General features: G+C 37.1%; 1 long non-coding RNA gene across 2 annotated transcripts in view; it reads left to right on the forward strand.

Annotated features, from left to right (window-relative positions):
- Nucleotides 1–16,317, forward strand: part of LOC140684227 (uncharacterized) — a 28,032-nt gene that overhangs the window by 9,499 nt on the left and 2,216 nt on the right. The window contains exons 2-4 of one of the 2 annotated variants that reach the window (XR_012056177.1): nucleotides 2,003–2,145; nucleotides 3,207–3,402; nucleotides 15,236–15,397. This is a non-coding gene — a long non-coding RNA (uncharacterized lncRNA). Of the gene's footprint in view, nucleotides 1–2,002; nucleotides 2,146–3,206; nucleotides 3,689–15,235; nucleotides 15,398–16,317 lie in introns of those variants that run through there. The other variant, XR_012056176.1, reaches the window with a different exon arrangement.

The following is a 16,317-nucleotide window of genomic DNA, read 5'->3' on the forward strand; positions in this document are numbered from 1 at the left end:
CATACCTTAATTTCATTTTAAAAAATAGATCTTAAGGTTTTCTTAGAGCACCATTAGACCTTCCTCTATCGCTATGCTAAGAGGTTTGATGTGAACAGATTCACATTTCTTAGGGTTAGCAGGAAGACAATTTTTAATTTAATAGTATGCTTCAACAGCATATTAGCTATGTTTCCTTGTGCTCAGTGATCATATAGTCATAAAGCATGTGAAAAGAATATGGAAATTTCAAGTGGGAAAATGTATGACCCATGACATAGATGCATATGAACATTAGTCTTTACCATGCATGATGTATGTGACACTTCAAATTTTGCAAATTACTGTATATACTAGATTTTTTTCACAATAATTTCAAGACTTCTCTCTTTTTGTAAGCTCTTCCAGTTAAGCCTGGAAGAAGGAACTAAACTTGCTTAAGTTATGTACATTTGAAGGTTAACATGATGATAAAGAACTTCCCAGAAATGGACATGGCAAGGTGAAAGACAAATCCAAAAGGTTTGGAAAATAATGAGCGGCAAAGTGAGGAAAAGAGAAAATGAAATGTGATTTCTACAAATGAAATCTGTGTGCCTGGGAAAATGCATGGATAGCCATGATGCTGATCATAGAAGGAATAAGCATCTTCCAAAGAACAAGTAGGACATTGTCCAGCTGGGCTTTTTTATTGGTTTTCTACCCAAAGACATTCTGGGAAGAACCAAAACATTTGCCCAGATGCTTTTATAGGACAGAAGGCAAAAGCAATAAAGCTACTTGCTGATACTACACTAGACAGTGATAATTGAGGAAGCTTGATTTAAAAAAAAATTATAAAAACACTAAAACATTAATATCAAGAGGAAAAAAATAATCAATTTCTGTGTCCTTTCTATCTCACAACTGTTTTGTTGCTGAAAAGCTGAGCCTGATGTATGGGACACAGAGGCAGCTCTAGGTGTGAGACACCTTGGAGCTCTGTGGCTCTGCTGGGAGCTGTTTTGGTGATGGAATTCGAGGGAAGTTTGAGGAGAACAGGAAATATTGCATGAGGACGGTCTGTTGGTTGTTTTCTGGGAGCCAGTGGCACTGGAATAAACAGCTGTGCAGTGTCTCTTTTGTCATCCAGCCTGACAGGACTGGGAATGGAAACTTGGAGCTCAAGCCCTGCGTTCAGCGAGGGAAGCCTATGGGATAAGGCAGCTTGTCACAGACCCTTGGAAACTGGGTAATATTTTACCAAAAAAAATAATGGTTTTGAGCAGAGACCAGAGCTTTTTAAATCCAAAAGCTGCTTTTGCCAGTATTGCTCAGTTAGGTAACTTTAATAGACACACATAGAAGTTGAAAGCCTTGCCCACTGCCCTTGCCTCTCCCTTCCCCGATGATGTAGAAGTATTTTACAGTTTTCTTAAGGTTCTTTGTACACAGAAATATGTGATGAAGAGAGTCAGGTTTCTCACTGGAGCCTGACAGTGAGGTGGGGAAGAGAAATTCTTCAGCAGAAGAGTGAGCAATGCAAACAGACCATTCACAGTTCTTCAGCCTCTGCCACCTCCTCTGATTAACACAGTTTATTTTAGGCTGTGATTTCAGATTAAATAACTGAATATAGAGTTTAGAGACTCCAAACTCACTAAGTATATTAAATTAAAAATGAAATTCAGGACCACTGTTGTCATGAATAAAAGTCAACGTGTTTTACAGAGGAGGCGGTAGAATATATCTCTGGATTCTGTGCACTTCCAAGTAAGTAGGGAAATACCTGCAGACTGACTCAGCCAGCAGAATTCAGTTTGCCTTGCAGAATTAGAAGTGATGATAATGAGTGCTTTCCTCACTAGAAGCTACTGGTGACATTTTCGTGTATTTTCTAAGCATATGTAAATCTTGGGAACAATTAAACATCTTCCTGCAGGTGTAGTATTTTCACAGGAAAGGGAAAAATCATGATTCCACCAAGTAATACATATTTAATATTATGATCATATCCTGCTACATTAATCTTGTTTCTTTACAGTCAAAGATGATTCAGATGCTGAGTTTTCCAGAACACCGGACATGAATCCAGTGCCAGAAAACAGGGTAAAAAAAAACCCAAACTCATAAGGAATTTAATAAGACTAAAACATCTTTGTGTTCCACTACTGAGCAAACTACAAGGTATGTATTTACGTGGAATCACTGGCACTTGATAGGGCTGATTTATTTCAGTATAGTAGAATGTAGAGAGTGGATTGTAAAGAAGCGTGCCCTTATATTGAAATTATTACACCTCTAGCAGAGAGAGAATGTTTGATTTATCTTACTGAGGTCTGTGTTCTTCCCAAGCCTTCTGCACAGTAACATCCAGAGACCTCTGTGCTCCGCTGTACAACATCAGACAGTTAGGATGTCCTATACGAATATACTTTTTTCTAGTTTCTGAACTGGGAATAGTTTAATTAGGTTCTAGCTGAATAACTCAAGCTCAACAACCATGTATATTTCAGTGTTAATGTTAGGTTGTGTAATTGGAAAGAAAGGTCAGCTAATCAGGGAAGGATTTTGTCACCATTACAGAAAAACCCCTGTGCTGTTCTTTTCTGATACTGTAGGAGTTGTCCGTGGTACCATGACATGTGTTCATCCTGGGCATCTGTGAAGTCCTACAATAACTCACTGTAGGTTATATTTGGACTGTTTTAAAAATTTATTTTCAAGGAACACCTAGCAAATCTCTGTTTGTGCAGTTGGTTGTGTTGGGAAATGAGAAAAAGAGAGGCAGAAGGTTGAACTGAATGTTGGATTTGGGTCTATCAAATTGAAAGGAGTTCAGAGTATGTCAAAGAAATGCTGTGTGTTCTGGCTATTGACAAATATACTAGTCCAAAAATAATTTAAGTATTAGGAAAATATGCTACTTGTTTTGTTAATCTTTTTTGGCTAATTAGTTTCTTATTCATCAAAAGGATTCCTACTTGGTTTTGATTTAAATAATGTAGATATTTAAATAAAGTTCTTTAGTGCTGCTTATATATTTTATAGAAAGCCCTATATTAATGTAAAATTCAGCATTGCATTTGTATGCAGGGAACATGATACTTCTCCTTCATCTAGCAATCTGCACCACTCATATATCCTTTTTTAAACCTTCAGATGTAACCTCCTTAAATATTTAAGGCACAGCTCCAACAGAACAGTGGTAGGCTGCTCTTCTCTTAACTTTGCCCTGTCTTTTCTAGGTCTTAGTGAAATACTTAAAGTGCTCTACTTTTCACTGAAGAACTTGTTATTAGGATATTCTAGAAAACACAAGAAGACCTCAGCGTCATTGCTTTGCTTTTCGGACTTTCTGCTGGATGGGTTACACTTTTTGAAGGTTTCCTGCTGTTATAGAGAAGTTCTGCAAGTGATATCCTGCATTCCCCAAAATGCCAAGTAATTTGGAATTCCTTTTTCCTTTACTTCTGTGGTGAAAGGTTTCATTAATTTTTGGCTCCTCTGTGATTATTTCACTGTGTGTATTGCTGTGTGTTTATTTGCTGTGCAGAAAGAATTACTACAGCCAGGAATGATAACCAAAGAAGAAATTAATAAAGAGAAAGTCATTTAATATCCAGTACAAGCTTAAGTACGATGAATAGTTCAGGTAAAGATAATTTATTCTAGAAATTAATGTTATTGAGCAGCCTAGTGATTAAAAAAAATTGTCTTTCTTTGGTAACTTTTCTTTGTATTTTGTTTTCTTTAATGTCTGCTTCTTTTCTTAAATCTCATTTTGGACAATAATATTCTTTTAAGTAGTTATATTGGTTGTGTGTAGCATTGACAATTGTGGACATTATAAAGGAAAATATCTCTCTTAAAGCCTTGGTTTAGGTAAGTATTCATTCTTTAATCGATGTTTGCAATACATTAAACTATACCTGCAAGGTGAAGCACTTAGTATTTTGGTTTCATTTTTTTGAGGGAAGGCCAACTGTACTCTGAATAGGTCTGAATCCTTAGCCATTGATTCAGGAAATAATCTTTGTTCCAGAAACTGTCCTGGAAATTTTTAGAATTCTGCATTCCCTACCATACTTGTATAAACAGCTAAAACCAGTTTCATCACATATAATACATCAGATAATAAATGCATAGAAAGTTCAAGATGTACTCTGTGAATTAGAGGGAACAAGATGTCTGCTGTTTAGTCATGGTTTGGCTGAGCAGGGAGCTGTATCTTAACTTATATGAATATTTTAAGTTGCTGAATTGCATTACTGAAAAATGCTTAGAAATATTCTCATTCTAGACTTTTGGGGTTTTGTTTGTTTGTTGGTTTTTGGGTTTGTTTTTGTTTTGGGTTTGTTGTGGGTTTTTTTTTTTTTTTTTTTTTTTTTTTTTTTTTTTTTTTTTTTTCCCTAAAGAAGTCCATTTAGAATAGAGACCCAGGCAGTTAAAATCTGAATATTCATGATGGTGGCCGATAATGATAATGACCACCTCCCTGCAGGTATGTTGGATACTTGGCTCAGCTCAGCTGGAGATACTTTTGTAGGTCTTCCCCATGAACATTCCTTCAAAAGAAGAAAGGGAAAAAAAGGCTTTAAAGAAAAAAGCCCAAAAAAACTAGAAGTAGGATTTTGTAACTCTTGAAGTACCTTAGTCTTTTCAGCTACTTTGCACTTCAAGTAGAGTTTCAAATGTTCACTGCTTGCCTAGAAAAGCTTTTTCTGACATGAGAATTCTTGTAGGAAGCTCAAATCAGCTCAGGGCAGCTCAGGGATTCAGACCTCTTAGTTCTTGTTTTGATTCCCAAACTTCTGGAATTGTTTGGAGCAGAATTTGTGGGATTTGTGGTGTCCTGGTGGTCAGAGCTGTTCCTGGCTCCTGCAGGAGGCTGCTGGGTACCCAGGGCTGCAGAGGGAGTGTGAGGACAGAGTGACCCCCAGACTCTGTCACCGAGTCCCCACTGGGCATTTACTGACTCTGGAGATGTCCTTACTTGCTCTGCTGAATGGGTTTTATGGCTTTTCATCATGTTTTGGAGGAAGAACAGTGTGTACACACCATCCTTGCAAACATGACCTCTGTATTCCACAATTCTAATTCATCTGTTTTTTTGGTTGGGTTGTTTTTTTTTTTTTTTTTTTGTTGTTGTGGTTGTTGGTTTTTTTTTTTTTTTGTTTTTTTTTTTTTTTAATTTTAATAGTTTCAAAACAGCAAAGTAAGTTCAGGTGTGTAGCAGAGGTGAAATACTGGAGAGCAGACTAACATTCTGAGGTGAGATACAGAGATAAATGATAAATCACATTAAAAACAAAGCCCCTTAGCTTTGAAGGGACACTTGAATGCTGACAGCTAGGGCTGCTTTTCAAGCGAGATGGGTACATCTCCTGAGTGCATTTTTCAAAGAGTTCTCAGACTCCAGCAAGTTAAAAAGTTCAATTTTTCAGCTGGGTAACCAGTACCAGGAAATACAGTGAGCAGGTTTTGCTTGTAAATGTGGATTGCATCATCCTTTCACCTTACCTGCTCCTCTCTCAGGCCAGAAACATTCATATTTGCAGGAATTAACATTGATGTGTGGAGGATCAAAGGATTCAGAAGCTGTTGCCCACAAGTCCACAACAGTTTTGCAGATGGAGGAAAAATACAACATATTCTAATCTCTGATCAACACAGTTTATTTTAGGCTGAATATAGAGTTTAGAGACTCCAGACTCACTAAGTATATTGAATTAAAAATAAAATTCAGGGCCATTGTTATCATGAATAAAAGGCAACGTGTTTTACAGAGGAGGCAGTAGAATATATCTCTGGATTCTGTGCACTTCCAAGTAATTACAAAGAGCAGATCTTGCTGTGAAGTCAAGCAACAAAAGCATTTTATAATTATATAGGGCCAGATTGTCTGGTTTACAGTTTGTTCTTTGGAAAGCCTAGAGTAGACCTTCCCCTCTTCTGCCAGTGCTTCTGAAGGAGCAGGCCAAGAGAAAAAAGGTGTTCTTGGCTCACACCATGCATGCTGGGGTGGTGATGCAAGCTAATGAATACATTACACATAGTTTGCACCCGGTAAGTGCCAAAACGTCTGATAATTGAGGCTGTAGTCCTTTCTTTCAGAGATACCAAGGATTTGACTTTTGTGTGCATAGCTGTGCTGTTCAAAGACAGGGCACCATGGTGGTTTATACTCCTTTTTTCCAAAGGAATAAATGAGGACCCAGAGCTGTAACAGACTGTGACAGAGCAAGAATAAAATCTAACAGCAGTGGTGGGCACTGTCTCCTCACCAGCTGCTCCAACTGCAAAATAACAGATTCATTTCAGTAACACCTGTGAGGGATTATTGAAATAACTTCTTGTAACATAACAAATTTGTATATTGGGAGAGCAGAGAGGTCACTGTTTATAGCTACAACTCTAAACCCAAATAACAGGAAGCTGTTTCTGTGAGGGTTTGCAGGAAGATACGGATTTTGCAGCCAAGAAGAGCAGGTGATTTTTTTTTCCTAGCAACAGTAAACCTTTAGGCATGCTAATAAAATTAATTTTAGGACATTTCTCTGTAATTCCATGTGAAAACTGAATGTGCATAGACTCTATGGTGTATGGTTTCTACAATACCATACATTTTCTAGTTCCTTTCAAGAAATGAAACATAAAATTGTATTTTCTGCATTATCTATTATAAATGTGGAAATAGAAGATTTTCTATTTCTATTTTTTTCTATTTCTATTTCCCTGAAAATACTCCATTCACAAATAGGAAGTCAGAATATTTTGATCATATTGAAGCTACTTTATTTCTTTTTCAAAATAGATTCATGCTGAGTGCATGCAACACTTGAAGTGGCATTTCCAGCTGTAAAAGTTGTTGGAAAATTTCACTCTAGATTTAATAGCAGTCAGTGTTTCTTTAGCCCATGCTTTTAAATTCAATCCAACTGTAGGTGCTCCTAGTTCTTGTCTTGAAATCTGGTGCGTGTGCATTAGGATGAGAATATGGAGAATTAGAATACAGAGATTTAGAAAAATGTAAGATATTGTATTAGAATTAGAATAACAATGGTGTGTTATTTGGTGAAAAACTGAAGAAATTACTTTGTTCCCTTTAGCTGTACCCTATCCCTGAATCTCTAATGTCAAGGACTGGTGGATGGGTGTAATATCTGGCTATGCAAAATGCATTTTTTAAGATTTGCTTGGGTTTCCCAATCTAGCAGCACAAGGTACCAGCTTCATAGTGGAATTTAGAAGAAAGGAAGAGGAGTTCACCAACTTGTAGCATGAATTGCCTGTGTTTGCTTTCATTTCCACCTGAAATGCAAGTTCCCTTAGTTTTGAATGTCCCACTGCAATTTGAATGTTCTGCTTGACCCAGGGTGAGCTTGCTTTGAAGAATTCTTCATTCCTGGACAGTGTTGCTTGTCCTCTCCACTCTGTTTCCAAAGAGCTGGTTTTGGAGAGGGAGAGCAAATGTGCAGCTCCCATCCCTGACAATTCCTGACCTGTGTGTTCCGGATCTTCAGTCGCTGTGGATACATCTCAGGAATGAAAATAAAAGTGGATTTAAGCCTTTCCCTCACAAGATGGCAGCATCACTTCAGGGAATAACATCACCTGCACCAGTCAGGAGGCCCTGGACATTTGACTATTTCCATTTTATCCAGTATGTGAAAGAAACTCTGGTAGCTGTGCTCATTTGTGTTACCTGAACTCGTAGATCAGCAACAGGCACGGGACTGGATGTGTTTCATTCATTTGCTGCTGTGTTTATGATGAAAATTATGAATTGTGTTGAAACTATGTCATTATTATTGGGACTTCAGTTAATACTGTAGTTGCATTCCTGAGATTTCAGCAGCAACATTTGATTGTTTCAGATGCACTAAAACAGAAGTATCTTACAGAAGTTTAGTTTCAGATTCACACATAATTCCCTCCATGTCCACTGAGTGTTTTTATTCATTCAAGGCTTGATCCCACTCTCCCTAAAATCAATAGATGAGTCAGAATTTTAGGGTAAGAACATAAAAACAGGAGAAAAGAAAGTTGGGGTTCTAATGGGGGTTTTAATTTTTTTCCTCTCCCCATATGAATAATCAGGATTGATGAAAGAGCTGCTGTTTGAGCCATTAGAAGCATTGACCTTCAGTTAATCTTGGGGTAACACCTTTATTTTATTTCAGGGCAGCACCTTTATTTTATTTCAATTTCTAAAAGAATTAGGTCAAGTTTGTTTCCGATTCTAAAAACAGGTCTACCAATCTGGCCTTACCCATTAGTAATAAAAAGCTTGGAAATACAGGAATCCTCACTGTGTTTTTTGGATGAAGTTGAGCTTCTCAAGACTATAGATACCTTTTTGTTTGTTTGTTTGTTTTTTAAATTACCATTTTGATTTTACAGCATGAGTTGTGAGCTGAAGAATAATACTTTCTAATTCATATGGTTGTTTTATAACTTTCTTCAGATATTCCACTAACAAGACCATTTTCATTTTAAAATCAGGACAGCATTTTTCATGACGGCCTGGAGACATGCCTCTTTTATAGTAATGAAGATGTACTTTGCTATTCTGGGTAGCAATGGTTATTTTTTCAAGGAAATATTGGCTGGTGTGCAATAATACTTTAACAAGAATATATTTCAAGTCTTGTATTTTCATTTTCTTGAAAGCTTTTATGCTGAGCACAAAAGAAAATTCTTACCTTTTCTTTCATTTTCTCAAAATCCACCATACTTAAGATGATTTTACTGACGGGTTGTCACTTTGCACTTCTAGGATCAAGGCAGGCTTAGTCTGCAAGAATAACTTTCTTAACAGCTCAAGGTGTTGGACTTAATGTTCAGAGATATAAAAATTCATGTGTTTGAACTTTACCAAACTGGAATGCATGACCTGAGTATTTAATTTGTTCTTTAATATACCTAGGGATTTTTATTGGTGCAGTTCTCCTCATCTTCAGCAATTTGCAGTATGGCCTCCCAAAAACGAACTTACCATCAGTATTGTTTACTTTTGTGGCTTTGAACACGTTTTCCAAATTGCTGAAGGAAGGAAGCTGTGGCTATAAATGATACTGGGAGAATAAAGTCAAGTCCTTGGGTGATAATGATTGCTGAATTCTGCTCTCTCCTCCCTACCCGGCATGGATTGTAAGGAAACGTAAGAAATGCACCTGAAATCTTCATTTATAGAGCCTGGTGTCTCCACTCTAACATACATTCTGAGATGTTGTAAGGACTGAACTGCAACACAGCAGTGTGGGAGAGCTTCAGAAAGGCAGCTTCAAACACTGGAGGTTGTTTTGGCTGCTGCAGGTCAGCACACCTCCATCATTCCCCCCTCTCCTTGCTTAAAAAAGAGAGAGCATGGATCTAACCTCCTGGTCACACAAAACCTGTGATATTCTCCAGGAGCCTCTTCCCTCACTCATCCTGGCAGCAGGACAAGTCTGGCTTTCAAAGAAAATTGAAAGGCACCCTGCTTTAAAGAGAAGATAATTCAAGGGTTAGGCTGTAGCAGAAAATTGAGCTTGTTTAATGAAATTAAATAATTAGGTTATTTGTGATAAAATGTGCTATTGATCACATTCACATCCCACCCACACTGGTAAAAGTCAGAAGCTATTTTTTTACTAGTCTGTATGAACTTAATTCCTCCTCTTCCTAGTGGATGAGAATTCTGATTATAAGTGGGTCTCACTGGTTTAATCAGCAGTGATCCTATTTGTGGGTCACTATCTTTTCACCTAGAAGTGTTAATGCTTGTGTTTAAGCAAATTTATTTTTCCAGAAAGCATTTAAAAAGGGTTTGGCTTTTACTGTGTTTTTCAGGGTTAGTTGGAAGCATACTTGAAAGACACAGGGCAATGAGTGTTTCTAACCTTTGTAAGACAAGTGCAAAACTTCCATGACACAGCTTTTATCACGTGTTAATTCCAGAAGCATTTGTGTTTACCTGACCCACAAACAAATAGATTTCATTTTTAAGGACTTGAAAGTCAGTACTTTCCACATATGCTAAGTACAAAGCACTAAAAGGAAGTATGGGTGACATTATTCTCTCTGGTTATTCAGAGGGTGTAATACAAAAGCAGGTAAGGAGGACAATACAGGTCTCAGATGGTTTAAGGAAATGAGGAATTTTTACTTTATACTTGTTTTTAGTATGGCCTATTTATTTTCATTACTAGAATAATACTAATCCAAGTTTATATTATGATCCATGTGTGCAATTTTCATAGAATATCTTGGTAGTTGCTTGATTGACTCTTGAAAGCCATGTTGATTGGCTAGGAATTTTCAGAAGAAACATAGAAATAATTAGGAACATTTCCTTTTTCAATACCTTGCTTTAGTCATGAAAGAATTTGCAAAGACACTGTTGACTATGACCAGATTACAAAATTTACTTCTCTCTCAAAACCAGTGATACTTTCTTTTTCAAATTGCCATCCCATTTTACTTCTCCATGCTTTAAGGGTTTATTTCAGAATTACAAGGATAAACAGAGGTGAACATTTAAAATTCCATTCTAGCATATCCTGATAAAGGTGCACCATTGGAAAATAGATTCTTCAAAAGTCTACATAATGTTAGAATGTTGTAAGATCATAAAAATTATTTTGAGTAGCTAAGTACTGCTCAAAATCATTGGAAGGGCTGTATTTTGGCTTCTATTTTACTGCAAATAAAAGATATTGAAATCCCAAACTTTTAATTATTTCTGACCATTATGTAATGAAAATGTGTCAGAATCCCTAATCTTACTCTGAGAAGGGTAACTAAATACATGGCCAAAATGTCATTAATACTTTTGCTCAAAAACGTAATTAGAGGAACATATGCTGTATGGTGAATAACATTTTTTTCTACTAATAAAGGAAAGGATTTATTAGAAGTATTCCTTGGGCCAGATTCCACTTTCTCTTTCTGCTATAACAGATGTGAAATGAAAAGCTGAAAAATACCAGAAAAACACAAGATATTGTTTGCAAAGATTTTATACTGGCACGTTTGAGATTAGTGTCTGTTCTGTTTGCTGTATATGAATTTTTAAGTGGTAATATGTGTGGTAACTACAATATATATTACTTAGTCCCAAGCATTGTCTATGGAAAGTAGCAAAAATTAATAAATGTTATGCTTAACACAGTATTGCTAAGAAGAAATTTGGTAATATTCTGCCATTTGTAGATGGGGGAGAATTAAATAAAGCCCAAAAGCAGTGGTATCAAGGTAAAGTGCTCGGCTGTTAATGTAGAAGAATATATAAGTTAATCCTCTTTGTAAGTCCTCAGATCTTTGGGGTGCTTATTTGGGAATAACTGGTAACAAATGAAGCAAAATAGAGGTTTTTGGGCTATGGGGGACCTTTTCAGGAAATGTGAACTGTTACATGACACTGCAGCTCCAAGCTTTGCTAACAGACCAACTCTGTTATGGTACATGCCTTGCTATATCAGAGCTGTAAAAACAGACATCATTTAAGGTTACAAGTGATATATTTGATATAAAATTATATATTAAATATTTATTTAGTGTTCATCACACCTGGCAGGTGAAATATTGTAGGTGCATTCATTCCACTGCATAGTTGAAGAAGATGTAGGAAAGAGAAAGTAAAAACTGATTATGAACTACAGTAAGTTTGGAGATGTTGGAGAAGCTGAAGGGTCTTAGAATAAAAAGGAAGGTAAATTTAAAGTTGTAAAGGAGTTTTCAGATAGAAATGAAGCCCGGAAAAAGGCTGAATGAAGACAGGAGCTTTTGCAGAAATCCTGAGTAATGGAAAGAGTGGACAGAATAAATGGGAATATGGGACTGGAGATGTAGGAAGCTTTCAGTCTTTAAAATGTGAGTTTACCTGGGAGAAGTGCTAATGTCCCCTAATCCATACAGGTTCTTCAGGACTCCATACAGTCCTGGGGAAGAGCAGATTATTTTGTTCCATTTGCATGCAGGCCTCTGTGGAACTCTGCAGTGAGGAGCTGCAGGAGGGTTCTCAGCAGGCTTGGCACAGGAGCTGCACATTTGAATGCAATGTTTTCATTGTCTATGGCTGGGCTGTTAGAGAAATCCAGGATTATAAATATACCTGTCAGGGAAAGATACTTGCAATGAATTTTCTCACAGGTAACAAAATGGAGATAGAACACCTGACAGTATCCTAACACTTCGTATAAGTAGCCAAAAAAAGAATGTGCATTTCAATGTTCTGGGGGCAGTTGTTTCTTCGCTTCCTTGTGAAAGCCCTGTGCAAGAGTAAAGGCTGAAAAGCAGAACTGTCTTGGAGTGTTTGCAGCAGAAGGAGCCAGAAGAGAAAAGGATGTTTGTGTCCTGCACTGAGTATGGAAAGCTGTGTTATTTCCACCATTACCAACAACAAGCTTACATGGTCAGATGTTATTGAAAATTACTGAAACCAAAACGTGGAGAGGGCTCTGAGAACTTCTCTGCAAGACACAGAGTTGTGCTACATATGCAGGAAGAGCTTTAGTAATTCCAGTTTCAGAGGGGAAGAGAGACGAGTTCAAGTGATGTATATTGATGGCACTGCCAGCAGCAGGAGTTAGCAGGCAGCAGGTTTTGTGGAGAATATTTGAGGTGAGATTGGAAGAACAATAAACTGAGAAACAGAAACCTTGACTGTGTTTTAAAAACAAGCACTAACAGCTGCTTCAAGCCTAAAGCCTTTAACTGTGTTTTTCTGAAAGACTAAAAACTCCCCAAACCATGCAGTATTTCCAGTGTAAGAGCCTGGGGTAAGCAGATATCTCTCACTTACAAATTGCCTTCATGCAACATTGCTGCAGAACTTTAGGTGCATGGCACGAAGCAGGCTTGTAACAATCTTTGTGACATGCTAATCCCTTGCTAAAAAATGAATGGGTGTAAGAAGACTGCAGCACGTTTATGATTTCTCTTTAATGAGTAACATGCATTTGTGAAAAGTATGGATGGCATTAGCTCAGAGATTGCTCATGGAAATCCCCATACCTTTTGCAATATAATAACCTGAAATTCTGTCTTAATGCTGACATACTAAGTTAAGATTTACTATCAGGGTCCTGACAAAAGGCACTTGATAGTTCTATGGAGTACAGAGTGGTGGTTTTTAACCATTCATTGCTTCTGAAGATTGTTTCCATGTGTTTCCCATGTTAGTTAAGTTCTGAAATGTGCTGCTCAATGGCATTGGGTTGTGTTCTGATTTGTTCCTTTGCAGGTGAAATGCACCTTCAAACTGACCTGTGGTGGAACAAAAAATTCAACTTAGTTCTTTTAAATTTGTTTCAAAGACTTTGAAGACTGCATTCTGCCTTCATAGCAAATTTTGCTTTTTGTAAATCTTGTCTAACTTTAGCTGAGTAAGACAGTATTTGTTAAGCATTTGAAATGAACAGGGAAAGGGTTTTGAAGGAAATGCCATGTGTATTGCAGAGTTTGTTTCTCACTGTGGAGACAGTAGCTTAACAAATATTGTGTGAGTGTTTCTGGTTTGGTTCAGACCAGCTGCAGATGGAACACCATCAAATATATTGTTTAAACAGGCTATAAAAACAGCCTTGCTAAATCTGAGTAGTGTGATGATTCCAGTGAGCTCGCTGAAATGAGTTATTTTTGGCAGGAAAGAAAGAAGATAGTATTTGGGATGTGCACTGAGAACCTAATTTTCTCTTCATTTAGGGAACAGGAAATGAGAAGCAACGCTACAGCTGAAGGTAAAGCTAGCATAAAACAGTGAGGATGAAAAACTAAGATAAAACTGACCTCGAGAAGATGTGATGGGAAAGTTTGGGGTTATTTGGGTTGGACTGATGTCTGAAAATGGCAGCCACTGAGGATCTTGAGGAGGAAGGGGGGAGTTTTGTTTACCTCTTACATATATTTCCTATATAACATTTTGTGCTTTCTGAGGTGCTTTTTTGGAGTATTTTTCCACATAACATTTTTAGTCATGTCACCTTGTGTTTGGAAGCCATATGTGAAATCCTGATGGTAATGAAATACCTCTTGTTAATTTGAAAAACAATGATAATAAAGTTTATAGATTTCCACTGTTCTCTGCTATTGAATGTTCTTAAATGAAGCCATTAGTAAGGATGACGTGGAATTCTGTGCTCTGTCCAGTGTTTTCATAGCAGTTCATCACTGCAACTGAATTTGTAAACAGTACAAGTGAAGTTATGAAATTAACTTTGAAGAAGAGCAAAAGACTAAAGAGCACAGGATTTGAAAATAGATCTTGATGAATTCAAAGAAGGAGTTATATGATTCCCTATGAGGTTCTTGACTATTTAAATGGATTAGAAAGAACTGTTAAACTTTTGGCTTTAATCAATTATCTTAGTTGAGGATTGTCACTAATTACCTGAAAGATTGAATAATAATTTTTTTTTCGTGTCTTTCCACTGTACATTCTTTTTTTTATTTCATCATTACATCTGTTGGGTTTGTTTATTTGTTTCTTTGCAAGGAACTAAAGATGGGAGTCTGAACATGCCATACTGTTATTCTTATGGGAAATCTTAATGATCCTGCTTATGTTTTCCACCCATGCTTGGCAATGCCATCTGGTGTGCAGTTGGCAGATTTGAGGGGAGTAAGAAATTGTCTCCTCTCTCCCACCCTCTCATCCTTGTTTACACTGCCAGAGGCTGTTGGGATCTTTATTTTTCCATGCCCGTCTGTTTTATGGAGTAAAGTTAACTTCCTGTACTTAGTTCAGCTGCTTCCCTGTGGCTCCCTGGCTGTGTGAGACCTATAGTGCTGCTAAATGTATTTGTTCTTTATTTCTGTAGGATGTCTGAAAGGGTTGGGTTTTTATTTTTTGGGTTAAATATACACATTACAGGCTATGAGTGTATTTCAGCTGCTGCATGTGTATGTATGGATAGAATGGGTGTTGTTCTCTCTTTTAATTTAACAAATACTACATAGTTTAGGACTCCAGGGTGATCAAGGTAGTCTCCTTCCATCATTTACACCCCTATTCTGCTAGGAAATGTCTCTGCTACAATCACACAAGGAGCAAAATCAACATTATGCTTTAACCCTGAACGTATTAAAAATCTTGCTTTAAAAACTTGATAATTTTAGACTATTTCTTTGCTATGTAGTACTTTGGCCTGTACACCCTCAATCTAGTCCCATTTCTCAATGAAGGATCTAGAGTTTTCACGGGGAAAAAAAAATAGGATATGTGATCTTAGAACTATTGACCAAAAGGTGTTGAAAATATAATAATTCTAACACTTGTATTTTTCAACAGGATCAGAGCACTCCCAGCCTTTCAAATACCTTTCCATGTGACTTAGAAAGCAAAGATGAATATGCAAATTTAAGGCGTGGAGCTACTTGAATATTAAGTACTTTTGAAATCTGCTTCTATTGAGATGTTAGAACATTAAGAACAGTGAACATTACATAAATGGTAAGAATGGCTCATTAATTAAAGCAGAGTTTGTGTGACTGCTGATGAATGGCTTGAAGTCCTATTAATTTATTAATGGTCTGTGTCAGTACAGAGTTACTTTTTGAGTTGTGAAGAGGTATTTGAGTGTTGCATAGATTGCAGAACACTGGTAGGGCAATACCAGCTCTGCCAGTGTTGCTACCTTCAAGCATGGTGTAATTTAGGCAGAGATGGCAGAAAGCAATGATTTTTTGTTCTCTCCATTCAGCAGTACTATATCTGTTTCCATACTTTGTATTCATTATCTTTATAAAAAGTCATAAATGGTATGTGTGGGATTCCTTAAGATCAGAGGGTTTTGGGCACGTTGCAAAAGGCAGGCCTCAGAGACAGCAGGATGGTGATTAGAGCTAAGCAGTAGCTGTAAGAGTTGTCAGCAGAAAAATTATACAAGAAATAGAAAGAAAGGACAAATAGAACAATGGTCTGTGTATTAACGCTTGGGTAGAATAACTCACTAAGTTGCAGAAAAGTATATCTAGTGAGATATTAGGCAGGTCTAAGCATAATAATGGAGCTCTGTGCATTGTGTCTTAAGGCTTACAAGCAGGTATTGTATTTGAAACAAGCAAGAATTGTTTTAACCAAAGGTACGTGTGCTTATAGTGGTTGGATAGAAGTACTGTCAATATGCTTTTGCTTTGTGTGACTGGTCAAAAAGCTCGTAAAGTGAGTTGTAACAGTAAGTTCTTGGTCTGTTGCCTGGATGTGAGCTGCTGGCATCTTCCCATTGTCATAACCATGTAATGAGACTGATGCTAAAAAATAAACAGCTCAAGCCGTGTTCCTCAGCCGTCCTTTCCCCCTTGTCATTTGTATATATTCCCTTGCCGGTGATAGTATGGTCTGAGAAACTTCTAATGTGCAGCTGTGCCTGC

Source organism: Taeniopygia guttata, chromosome 5 (genome assembly GCF_048771995.1).
Source record: "Taeniopygia guttata chromosome 5, bTaeGut7.mat, whole genome shotgun sequence".
NCBI classification, from domain to species: domain Eukaryota; kingdom Metazoa; phylum Chordata; class Aves; order Passeriformes; family Estrildidae; genus Taeniopygia; species Taeniopygia guttata.